At 46.8% G+C, this 12,793-nt stretch overlaps 1 long non-coding RNA gene across 1 annotated transcript; it reads left to right on the top strand.

Annotated features, from left to right (window-relative positions):
• The first annotated feature begins 705 nt into the window (after window positions 1-705).
• Window positions 706-7,660, top strand: LOC139263198 (uncharacterized). The gene is made up of 2 exons (XR_011593062.1): window positions 706-1,908; window positions 6,265-7,660. It is a non-coding gene; the product is annotated as an uncharacterized lncRNA (long non-coding RNA).
• Window positions 7,661-12,793: the final 5,133 nt, after the last annotated feature.

The following is a 12,793-nucleotide window of genomic DNA, read 5'->3' as shown; positions in this document are numbered from 1 at the left end:
CATCTGTCTCCTGTTGTCACACCATCACAATTTGTCAATCAGTGTGGATATCTGAACGGAATATATGGAATTAAGGACAGTAAAGTAAACGGGATATATGAAAATGTATAAGCCATGGAAGAATAGCTGGGAGAATGTCAGATTGCAAATAGCGCAACATCAGCTTAGCTAACAGTCTGTCTCAAGGTTTCAAGTCACTAATCCTGCCAATAATATATAATTGTAACATGAAATACATCTGCAGAATTGCAAGGTCTCAGTAAATAAATAGTCACACCATTAGATTGAAACATTTGGAGGCAATACTTAAGCTTTCAAGAAGAACATCTCATATAGATTGACTAATGAGTGACTGAGTTAGACTGTCAATCCATTTGTATTTTGTTATCTGATTTCAAAACTGTATAACTGTTAACGCTTTACGATGTAACTTCACCTATCCGTAGGGAGTGTGTACGCTCTATCCAGAGAGTATATCTTCTGTCTGATAGGTCTTACTGGCCGGTAATAAAGACTGCTTTGTTCAAAGCACAAGAGGTATTCGACTCAGTAATTTTACTGAACCAGATTGAGGTAAAAGAATCCAGGAATTAACATTTGGTGTCAGAAGTGGGATCTCAACGGACGACTGCCGAAAACTTGCGAATTAAGAGCCAGACTAGCCTTGGACGAGACGAGGGGAAAATGGCCACTGGAGTGAGTATGATTTCAATACTGCTCCAGTTTCCCCCGGTTTCAAAAGTCTGAGGAAAGTTTAGCCACTCGCTGGTTCTCAGGTAGTGTCTGAACGAGATCCAGGACAATCTGGTGAATACCTTTCAAACTTAGAATAGGGATAGAGATAGGGAAATTGTGCGATGACGCAAACCAAGCGGCGACTTGGAAAGGGAAAGATAGTTAGAGCTAGATAGGGATAGATGATCAATCATGGATCCAAAAAAAATTAATAGGAAAGAAAAGAGACTCTTGTGAATGTCTGTTTAAATGAGAAATGCTTCTGTGACTTTTACTGTAAAAAAAAAGCTGGGGAGTTGTGGTTTGTTTTATCTCAAACAGAATGAAAGTTTGTTTTAACCCTTCGTAGTGTTGTCCTGTATGTGGGAAGTTTAAGAGTGTGAACCTTATTGAATTACGTATATTCGGATGATAAGTTGCGGAGCCAGGAAATGCCCAAAGGATAGATTTGTTAAAAAAAAGAAAAAATTACATGGTCCCGGTGGTTAAAGAAAAAAGAAAAACTTGTTGAAAGAAAACATTCAGAGAAGGCACAGCAAAACAACTGAGAGGGATTCAAAAGGATTTTAAAAAAAAAATTATATTAAATAACACGACCTTGAGGCTGGAACAATTGAGATAACGAAAAGCAGTCCACAGCCTACGTGCCAGACTTCTCTCTAGTTATAAAAAAAAGTAACGTACTAAATAGGTGCTGAAAGAAAAAAAAAAATGTTCTGAGATTTTAAATTATGAAAAATATAAAATCACTCCTGTCCAGTTGGCAGAAAAACTCCATTAAATTAGGGCTTTCATTGACTGATTGAATTTAAACTGCGCAGTAACGTCAAAGGATAGGGAAATTTGGAGACTAAAATAAATTAATTGAGGCTCATAAGAAATCAAAATTAGAAAATTAGGCTCACAGGGAATAAAATGGGGATTTAAATAGAGGATAGGTGTTCAACTCAGGTACGACGTCGACCTTGTATATCACTTGGCCCGTCTAGGCTCTGATTGAATTTAAAAAAAAACCCCGCAGCAACTCGGAAGGTAGGGCCGACGCGAACGCGCGGCCGAGAGAAGGGCCGAAGCGAACGCGCAGCGACGTAAACGCGCAGTGACGCCGACGCGTAGTGACGCAGAGGCGCAGCAACGCGAATCGCGAAAGTCAGTGCTAATGGCAGTAAGTCTGTAAGTCTTAAAGTGTTTAGAGTTTTAAGTTTAGTATTAAGATCGCACGGCTATGCGGACCGTGCGGTGATGCGGGTAATTTTGTAGATCGTGCGGCTATGCGGACCGTGCGGTGATGCGGGTAATTTTGTAGATCGTGCGGCTATGCGGACCGTGCGGTGATGCGGGTACGTGTTAGAAGTCTTTGTCTATTTTGTAGATCGCGCGGCTATGCGGACCGTGCGGCGATGCGGGTAAGTGTTTAAAGTAAAGTTAAAGTATCTTAACTCGCGCGGCGACGCGAGCCACGGGTCGACGCGGATTGCGCGGCGACGTGAACTGCGAGGCAACGCGGATTGCGGGGCGACGTGAACTGCGAGGCGACGTGGTAGTTTAGTATTAAGATCGTGCGGCGACGCGGACCGTGCGGTGATGCGGGTAAGTGTTAGATTTGGAGTTAGTTAAAGTCCGTGTTAGTTCTGTAAAGTCTGTGTCTATTTGTAAGTTTGTTTAAATTGCACGACGACACGAACGCGTAGCGACACAGTAATACGAGGGGCAGTGTGAAAATGGGAAATCAGTTAGATAAAACCACGGATGCGGATAGTCCGCTACAAAAGTTATGTGAGGAATTCCCTGAAAGAGCTGAAGACTTTAGAAAATTATCAGGAGCCCTGAACAAATTATTAGGGGATGACCAGTGGCCTCTAAGTGACACTAGAAGCGTAGAGGTAAAAAAAAAAAGCACAGGGATTAATTTGGAGAAGGGGACGAGGAAAAGGGGATAAAAAAATTTAATTGCAACCTGGCGACATTATTGTCAGAAATTAAAAGATGCATCACTTCTATCGAGTTGGCAAACAATGCTATTAAATTAGGACTTGCATTGACAGAGGGAACACATGTTAAAACTGTAGACGTCTTTAAAAAAAAAGAATGAATGTGCGCACGAGAAACTTGCTAAGAGATCCTCTGGGACCTCTGAGAAAGGTATTGATCAACTACAAGTTAAAATGGCTGGCTTTGTGTTAACCGAGGCTGATGATGAAATTGATGAGTGGCCACTGACTCAGCGCCCAACGGCGCCTCCCGCACCCCCTGGCCTCTTGCTCCAGTCCTCTTCCCAACACCCTCCACCTAACACTCCAGTAAAAAAGAGTTAGGAACAACCACATATCACCAAAGCAACAAACCCAAACTGACTCCTCATCCTCTGATAGCGATTCGGATCCCCAGTTTACAAGCAATACAGCCGAAAGGACCAGATCTCACACTCGAAAGGGCAGAACTATATCTCAACATCACAAACAGTCCCGTAAATCTTCTAGTCAACCTACCAGTCCAAGTTGTGAAAGACATAGCAAACACCCCCGCCGATCGAGACGCAGAACTGTCAAGCAGTCAGACAGCTCTGAAACATCCTCCGGCCTGGAAATGATTTCCAAGATCCCAAAGTCCCGACACCAATTCCCTGTCAGACCAATGCCAAACCCTGATGCACAACAAGCTGCAGACCACCTCTCTATAGATGTCTGTGATCTTCAAACAACTATTTGATTGCTCACGCTATCCGGACAGATGGAAAGGGCAGTTAGATATTATTGGCAGAAAAAGAAAGGGGAGGGGGGAGGTGCGCCCCCAACCCGGGTCAAGACTGAATACGTGACTAGAAAGGAAGAGCCATCTCGGGAGGAAGGATCAATAGAACCGCAGTGTTGCATACAGGATTGGATGGATAAGCAAGGATACGGTTATACTAAACAACCAAACGGCCCGAGCCCTGCTAATAAACCTCCCTATTGTCCCCGGCATGGTATGGGAAGAGGCCGGGACTGGGTAAGAGGAATTGACTGTTTTAATTGTGGGCAGGAAGGACATTGGAATAAAAAATTGCCCCTACCGTCAGCATGGAAAAGGAAGAGGAGGAAGAACAGGGGGGCAAGGGGGGAGAGGAAGATCTTACACTAACTTCTCCCAGAACAACCCCTTTGGTCAATTGTCCCCCGATTGACTACGCAGCTTGATTGTGCAGGGATCCTCCCCGGACGACGAACCCATTCTGAATGAGTGGCAACCCTTTTTGATAGATACGGGAGCCTTCATGTCTTCTGTACAATCAAAGCTTAAACTCCCTGCTTCTACTGAAACACAGGAACTTTCAGGATTCCTGGGACAAATCTCGACATTCCCAGTGTCAGAACCGGTTAAAATGGGTTACCAGGAAGAATCGGTGGAACATCGAGTTGTTATCACAACCAATCTGGACTGTAACTTGATGGCTAGAGACCTCCTTTGCAAATTCCAGTTGCATTTGGAGTGTGGAGATAACGGGATTATTGTAAAACAGGAAACCCTTAAGCGGCAGTATTATACCACTAGAACCCCTCAGTGGTGGTCTCTGGACCTGCCGCAGGCACCCTGTCACGTGACCCTAGCATACGATCCCAGTGGAAAGAATCAGGTCCTGCAGAACTTTTATCAGGATCACGAAGGGGAAGTGAAGGGAATTCTATTAAGGGCTAGAGTGACTGGACTGGAAAGAGAGGCAGATTTTGTGGAAGTGGATAAGAATCTGTGGAAACAGCCCCTAACAATGGCACCGCATATTGCTCGTGAAGTATTAGCCCCTCACCATGCTAAAGATTTGGGAGTTATGGTACACAAGGCCATAGATGAGGCTGACCCTACCAGCCGGGATGTGCAAATCGTAAAACATTAACAACTCTATGGCATCATACTGGCTCGGACATACCTGACTATGTGGATCCTCATGTGTGGGCAGAGGACCCCTCCCAAGTGGGTTATACTCCCATTAATTGAGATCCCAGTGCAGGGCAATGTGGACTGGCCCTCTATCCGACAGAACCCACTGAAATCACAGGCAATCCTAAACTGACTTTTCGGCACTGTACTGCAATTAATCCGGCCTGTTTTCTTACTGAGCCACCCCAAGATGAGGAAGAACCCAGTCATGATTGCTTATCTTTAATTTAAGAGGCCACATCAGTCAGGGAAGATTTAGTTGATGTACCAATGGAAGATCCAGACTGTATTCTTACTGAGCCAACCAAAGATGAGGAAGAACCCAGTCATGATTGTTTATGTATGTTGACGGAAGTACTTCTATTAATCCAGAAGATACACGAATCTCAGGATACGCCATAGTAAACCAGGAGAATCAGGTCTTGGAATCTGCCACTTTGAAACCGCCTATTCTGCTCAACAAGCTGAACTATTCGCCCTCACCCGAGCCTGCATCTTGGCCAAAGATCTCAAAGTCAATATCTATACCGACTCTAGGTATGCCTTTGGGGTGGCGCATGATTTCGGACAATTATGGAAAAATAGGGGATTCCTAACCTCACAGGGGAATGAGATATCTCATAAACAGTTAGTATCTGATTTGTTGCAAGCCCTCATGTTCCCCAAACGCATTGCCATTGTACCAAGAGGCCAAACAGGCCTCTCGTGACCAACAGATGGTAGTGCCCAAAATTATGAGTCAGATTAAAAATCCTGCAAAGGATAAGTTAGCCTCGGAAAAACCAATGCCAACCATCCAAGATGTTATAAAAGCACAGGGGGACGCTCCTGAAAAAGATAAACTGTTGTGGAAATATTATGCATGTACTTATGACAATGTTTCTAAACTCTGGACCACTCCCGCGGAACAGACTTGCATGTCTGACGAGTTGGCCTCATGGGTTATAGAATGTCTGCATTTTGCTACTCATTGTGGAGCAAGGACCACGAGTGACACACTTTTGGCTACTTGGTGGCACCCTAAACTCCAGGCGCTCACCCAGAACATCAGTAGTCGTTGCCTGGTTGGCCAGCAACATAATCCAGGGAAGGGAGTCCCCTGTGATTGGGGTAAAACGCCCCTACCCGAAGGTCCCTTTGAGACATTTTAGTTGAACTACATTGAGTTGCAAAAAGTTCAGTGTTACAGATATGTGTTAGTAATAGTAGATGTGTTTAGCAGATGGATTGAAGCCTACCCTAACCTGGACAATAAGACTCAGACTGTTGTTAAGGTGTTAATGAGGGAAATTGTTCCTAGATATGAGATCTCAGCTAGACTGATGACCACCTATGTTCTTTCTCTGACTCAGGCTCTGCGACTAGTTCACAACCAGGTTCAAGATGCTCACCTCGACCTCCCAGTTTTACCCGAATTGTCCCTCGTGGCACCAGGGAAGTATGGATTCGGAAGGGATTAGAGCCACAATAGGAGGGGCCTTTTTAGGTGTCACTCACTACCCCTACTGCAGCCAAGGTTGAGGGGAAAAGTGCCTGGGTTCACCTGCACCACTGCAAGCTCATCACCATTTAAACAAATTTTGCTGGTTAGTCTAATTCCTGTTTCTGTTCCAGATCTCCTCCTCCCTATAGCTGAACAATGCAGTTGAAGGAGGATCAGTTTGAACTCTTACCTGTCAGACAGCCAAATACACTGACGGAAACCTGAAGGGAAACGTGAAAACAGAACTCTTTTTATCAGCTAAATAATTGGACTATTTATAAGATGAGATTGTGTCTGTATGCTACTGTCTGCATAATAGTGTTGATATATGACAGTTTTGGTGCACGGGAAGGAAGACAAAGGCGAGAGCTCCATGTAAACACCTTTTTGTATATGTCTTACGTTTATGCGGAAAAAGGGCACTTCACTAGATGCTGGGTGTGTTCACATATCCCTATACATTCAAAAGGGGGAATTCCTTTGCGCACCGTTCCCCTGACCCTAACTGAGACTGTTAGATGGATTCAAAGAAACGATATTGGAACAGGTAGCTAACCGCACTGCTGAGGCTCTGGAGGGCATCACAGCTGAAATGGTAGCGATAAGGACCGTAGCATTACAAAACCGAATGGCCCTCGATTACCTGTTAGCTGAGAAAGGGGGAACGTGTGCCCTGATAGGATCTGAATGTTGCACTTACATTCCTGATAGTTCAGAAAACATAACCCACCTTGCCGATCACATAAGGAGGGAGGTGAAAAAGTTATCCACACCAGCAAAAGAACTTAGCAGGTTTGATTGGTTTCTGGGTGGATCTTGGAGATCCTATCTAATACATGGCGCAATTGTTCTCATCATAATAATTACCTGCTGTTTGATTGTTGGTTGCCTTAACCTCTGCTGTAAAGCAATGACAAGGTTAGCAGACCCTCTTGTGGTCAAGGGTTCCCGGGTTATGATCCAACAAACTAGAGAACTACTCAACAATGCAATACTCATAGAATGATCCTAAATGTTATCATAGAATGATAAAAGGGGGGATGTGGATATCTGAACGGAATATATGGAATTAAGGACAGTAAAGTAAACGGGATATATGAAAATGTATAAGCCATGGAAGAATAGCTGGGAGAATGTCAGATTGCAAATAGCGCAACATCAGCTTAGCTAACAGTCTGTCTCAAGGTTTCAAGTCACTAATCCTGCCAATAATATATAATTGTAACATGAAATACATCTGCAGAATTGCAAGGTCTCAGTAAATAAATAGTCACACCATTAGATTGAAACATTTGGAGGCAATACTTAAGCTTTCAAGAAGAACATCTCATATAGATTGACTAATGAGTGACTGAGTTAGACTGTCAATCCATTTGTATTTTGTTATCTGATTTCAAAACTGTATAACTGTTAACGCTTTACGATGTAACTTCACCTATCCGTAGGGAGTGTGTACGCTCTATCCAGAGAGTATATCTTCTGTCTGATAGGTCTTACTGGCCGGTAATAAAGACTGCTTTGTTCAAAGCACAAGAGGTATTCGACTCAGTAATTTTACTGAACCAGATTGAGGTAAAAGAATCCAGGAATTAACATTAGCAGCCAGCAACATCCACCTCAAGGGATTCAGAGAATGAGGGTGTCGCACAGAGCACACTAGCAGAGTATGGAATGGAGGGAACATAAGAATTAGGAGCAGGAGCCATTCAATAAGATCGTAGCTGATCTTCGACCTCAACTTCATTTTCCTGCCCTTAGTTCCCCGAGAGTCTAAAAATCTATCTATCGCAGCCTTGAATATACTCAACGATTCAGCATCCACAGTCCCTTGGGGTAGAGAATTCCAAAGATTCACAACCCGCTGAGTGAAGAAATTCCTCCTCATCTCAGTCTTAAATGGCCGACCCCTTATCCTGAGACTATGCCCCCTAGTCCTAACACTCCAGCCACAGGAAACAACCTCTCAGCATCTACCCTGCATGACCTCACCACTATGGAGGGGACAGTGCTGGCCATTCTTGGCAGGGGCATGGCTGAGCCTGTGGCTAGCGCCAGGGCTGAAAGAATACAAGATGCCGGTATCGTCATACATTATCCTCCTTCTCACAACGCATTTTCCTCATCCTACAATCTCTTCTGATTTGCAAACTGCACATGGTGTAAGCATGTGCCTCTTACTTCCCCCCACTCCCCTCACCACAACCCTGCCCTTGTGACTTTCTCATTTCAGACACCCAAGAAATCTAGCCCGCCCAGTCAATGGTTGAACAAGAGGGAGAGGAGAGCGAAGAAGAAGAAGAAACACCGTCACTCGATTACGCACTCCCAGCCACCAGCTCAGATACTGACACTCCGTGTACATTGGAGGATAGGTTAGACACAGGATCTGGATGCGGTGAGACATTGAGCACGACTGGGCTGCTACCAGGTCTCCGGAGTGCGAGGTCGCACACGAGTTCTGCTGCACAGGACTCAGATGAAGACTTCGATAGGGCAGCCTACAGACGAACACTGAAGGGTATGCAAAATGAAATGTTTGCATTGGCAAGCCTGCCAGAAAGCCTGAATCCAATGTCAAGGAGCATGGAGGAGTCCAGCTCTAGCTTTGCACAGGGCTTTTGACAGAGCTGAATTTCAGAGGTGAGGTGAGAGTGACTGCCTTTGACATTAAGGCAGCATTTGACTGAATGTGGTATCATCGAGCCCTAGTAAAAGTGAAGTCAATGGGAATTAGACACAACCTAGCATAAAGGACGATGGCTGGGGTTGTTGGAGGTCAATCATCCCAGCCCTTAGACATCTCTGCAGGAGTTCCTCAGGGCAGTGTCCTAGACCCAACCATCTTCAGCTGCTTCATCAATGACCTTCCCTACATCAAAAAGGTCAGAAGTGGGGATGTTCGCTGATGATTGCACAGTGTTTAGTTCCATTCTCAACTCAGAAAATGAAACAGTCCATGCCCACATGCAGCAAGACCTGCACGCCATTCAGGCTTGGGCTGATGAGTGGCAAGTAACATTCACGCCACATAAGTACCAAGCAATAACCACCTCTACTTGATATTCAACGGCATTATCATCGCCAAATCCCCTACTATCAACATCCTTGTGCTCACCATCGACCAGAAACTTAACTGGACCAGCCACATAAATAATGTAGCAAAAAGAAAAGGGTCAGAGGCTGGGTTTTCTGTGAGGAGGTTCTCATCTCCTGACTCCCCAAAGCCTTTCCACCATCTACAAGGCTCAAGTCAAGAGTGTGATGGAATACTCTCCACTTGCCTGGATGAGTTCAACTCCAACAACACTCAAGAAGCTTCCAGGATAAAGCAGACCGCCCATTTGGCACACCATCAATCATCATCATCATCGGCAGTCCCTCTTGCTTCCACTCCTGAAGTGAGTTCTTTGGTGGCTGAGCAGTCCAATACAAGAGCCACAGACTCTGTCACAGGTGGGACAGATAGATAGTCGTTGAGGTAAGGGGTGGGTGGGACTGGTTTGCCGCACGCTCTTTCCGCTGTCTGCGCTTGATTTCTGCATACTCGGTGTAGAGACTCAAGGTGCTCAGCACCCTCTCGGATACACATCCTCTACTTAGGGTGGTGTTGGGCCAGGGACTCCCAGGTGTCAGTGGGGATGTTGTACTTTATCAGGGAGGCTTTGAGGGTTTCCCTTTAGCGTTTCCGCTGCCCATCATTGGCTCGTTTGCCGTGAAGGAGCCCCGAGTAGAATACTTGCTTTGGAAGTCTTGTGTCTGGCATGCAGACTATGTGGCCTGCCCAGCGGAGCTGATCGAGTGTGGTCAGTGCTTCAATGCTGGGGATGTTAGCCTGAATGAGGACACTGATGTTGGTGCGCCTGTCTTCCCAGGGGATTTGTAGGATCTTGCGGAGACATCGTTGGTGATATTTCTCCAGCAACTTGAGGTGTCTACTCTACATGGTCCATGTCTCCGAGTCATACAGGAGGGCAGGTATTACTACAGCCCTGTAGACCATGAGCTTAGTGGCAGTTTTGAGGGCCTGGTCTTCAAACACTCTTTTCCTCAGGCAGCTGAAGGCTGCACTGGCACACTGGAGGCGGTGTTGGATCTCATAGTAGATGCCTGCTCTTGTTGATAGGAGGCTCCCGAGATATGGGAAGTGGTCCACGTTGTCCAGGGCCACGCCGTGGATCTTGATGACTGGGGGCCAATGCTGTGCGGTGAGGACAGGATGGTGAAGGATCTTTGACTTACGGATGTTTAGCGCAAGTCCCATGCTTTCGTACGCCTCAGTAAAAAATGTTGACTATGTCCTGGAGTACAGCCTCTGTATGTGCACAGACACAGGCGTTGTCCGCATACTGTAGCTCGACGACAGAGGTTGGGGTGGTCTTGGATCTGGCCTGTAGATGGCGCAGGTTGAACAAGTTCCCACTGGATCTGTAGTTTAGTTCTACTCCAGCGGGGAGCTTGTTGATTGTGAGGTGGGGCATGGCGGTGAGAAAGATTAAGAGGGTTGGGGCGATGACACAGCCCTGTTTGACCCCGGTCCGGACGTGAATTAGGTCTGTGATGGATCCATTGGTAAGGATCACGGCCTGCATGTCGTCGTGGAGCAGGCGGAGGATGGTAACGAACTTTTGGGGCATCCGAAATGGAGGAGGACACTCCATAGACCCTCATGGTTGACAGTGTCAAAGGCCTTTGTAAGGTCGAAGAAGGCCATGTATAAGGGCTGGTGCTGTTCCCTGCATTTTTCCTGCAGTTGTCACGCTGTAAAAATCATATCTGTTGTGCCCCATAGGGGACAAAATCCGCACTGTGACTCTGGGAGATGCTCCTCAGCCATAGGGAGAAGACAGTTAAGGAGGACTCGAGCGACAACTTTCCCAGTGGCTGATAATAGAGAGATTCCTCTGTATTTGCCGCAGTCAGACTTGTCCCCTTTTTTAAAGATGGTCACGATCACTGCATCTCTGAGATCTCCCGGCATGCTCTCCTCCCTCCAGATGAGAGGTGTGAGGTCATGTAGTCGCGCTAACAGTGTCTCTCCGCCATACTTCAGTGCCTCAGTGGGGATTCCATCCGCTCCCGTAGTCTTGTTGTTCTTAAGCTGTCTTATGGCTTTTTCTACCTTGTGCACTGCTGGGGTTTTACTGAGGTGGTGGCAGGTAGCATGCTGCGGGATGGAGTCGAGAACACTCGAGTCAAAGTTAGAGTCTCGATTGAGGAGATCTTCGAAGTGCTCCTTCCAGCGGGCTCTGACTGCTCCGTGTCCTTGAGTGTTTCCCCGTTCTTGGCCAGCAGCGGAGTGGGATCTTGGCCCGTAGATGGCCTTGACTGCGATGAAGAATCCTCACACATCATGGTTGTCGGCCAGCTGCTGTATCTCCTGTGCTTTCTTCATCCACCACCTGTTCTTTTGATCCCGGGTTTTTTGCTGGACCTCAGCCTTGAGCCGTCTGTAATGCTGTTTTGCTGCTCCCGCATTAGGTTGTTGTTTAAGGCTCAGAAATGCCCTATGCTTGTGATCTATTAGCCCTTGGATCTCCTGATCATTCTCATCAAACCAGTCCTTGTGTTTCCTGGTTGGGTAACCGAGTATCTCTTTGCAGGCACTGGTTATGGAGGCCTGGAGGGCAGACCAAGCACTGTGGGCATTCTGCTACTCGGGGTTGTCAAGGCACGCCAGGTTAGCTGTGAGGCGCTGGCTGTATAGGGCTCTCTTAGCTGGGTCCTTAAGTGCTCCAGCATTGACTTTTTTGTGGCACTGCTTCTGCTGCCCCCTCCGCTTTGGGGCTTTGTTGATGTCGATGATGGATCGGATTAGGCGGTGGTCCGTCCAGCAGTCGTCGGCTCCTGTCATGGCATGGGTGATGCGCACATCCTTGCGATCCCTGGCTCGGATGATGACATAGTCAAGCAGGTGTCAGTGCTTGGAGCGAGGGTGTTGCCACGATGCCTTATATTTGTCCCTGTGGCGGAACAAGGTGTTGGTGATGACAAATTCGTGCTTTAGACATTTTGTCAGGAGTAGACAACCACTGAGTTAGCTGTCCCTACTCCCTCTCTGCCAATCACATCTCCCCAGAGATCTGTGTCCTTGCCAACCCAGGCGTTGAAGTTACCGAGGAGGATCAGTTTGTCGCCCATGGGGACCCAGGACAGGGATTTTGAGAGGTTGGTTTAAAAATCCTCTTTGGCCTCATCAGTTGTATCGAGTGTTGGGGCGTACGCACTGATGATTGTGGTGCACTGGTTCCGGGATAGGGTGAGTCGATGAGTCATGAGGCGTTCGTTAACCCTGCAGGGGGAGTTTTTGAGGCGGTCAGCCAGCTCATTTTTAATGGCGAGGCCGACTCCATAGAGACGGCATTCTTCTGGTTTCCCTTTCCAGAAAAAGGTGTAAACTCCACCTTGTTCCTTGAGCTGGCCTTCCCCTGCCTGCCGGGTCTCGCTAAGGGCGGAGATGTCGATATCAAAGCGCCCAAGTTCCCGGGCAACTATGGCGGTGCGACAATCCGGCCGGTCGATGTTGGGGTTGTCCATAGGGTCCTGATGTTCGAGGTCCTGAACTTCATGTTAACAGAGTGGAAGATGTCTGTTCGAGAGTTCTTTTAACGTGCGGTGGTCGTTGCACACCGGCTACCACACGGGCTTAGCTGAGCGAGGTCT

This window comes from Pristiophorus japonicus, chromosome 4 (genome assembly GCF_044704955.1).
Source record: "Pristiophorus japonicus isolate sPriJap1 chromosome 4, sPriJap1.hap1, whole genome shotgun sequence".
Classification (NCBI taxonomy): Eukaryota; Metazoa; Chordata; class Chondrichthyes; family Pristiophoridae; genus Pristiophorus; species Pristiophorus japonicus.
Note: the sequence above shows the minus strand (reverse complement) of the source record. Positions and strands in the feature narration are given on the sequence as shown.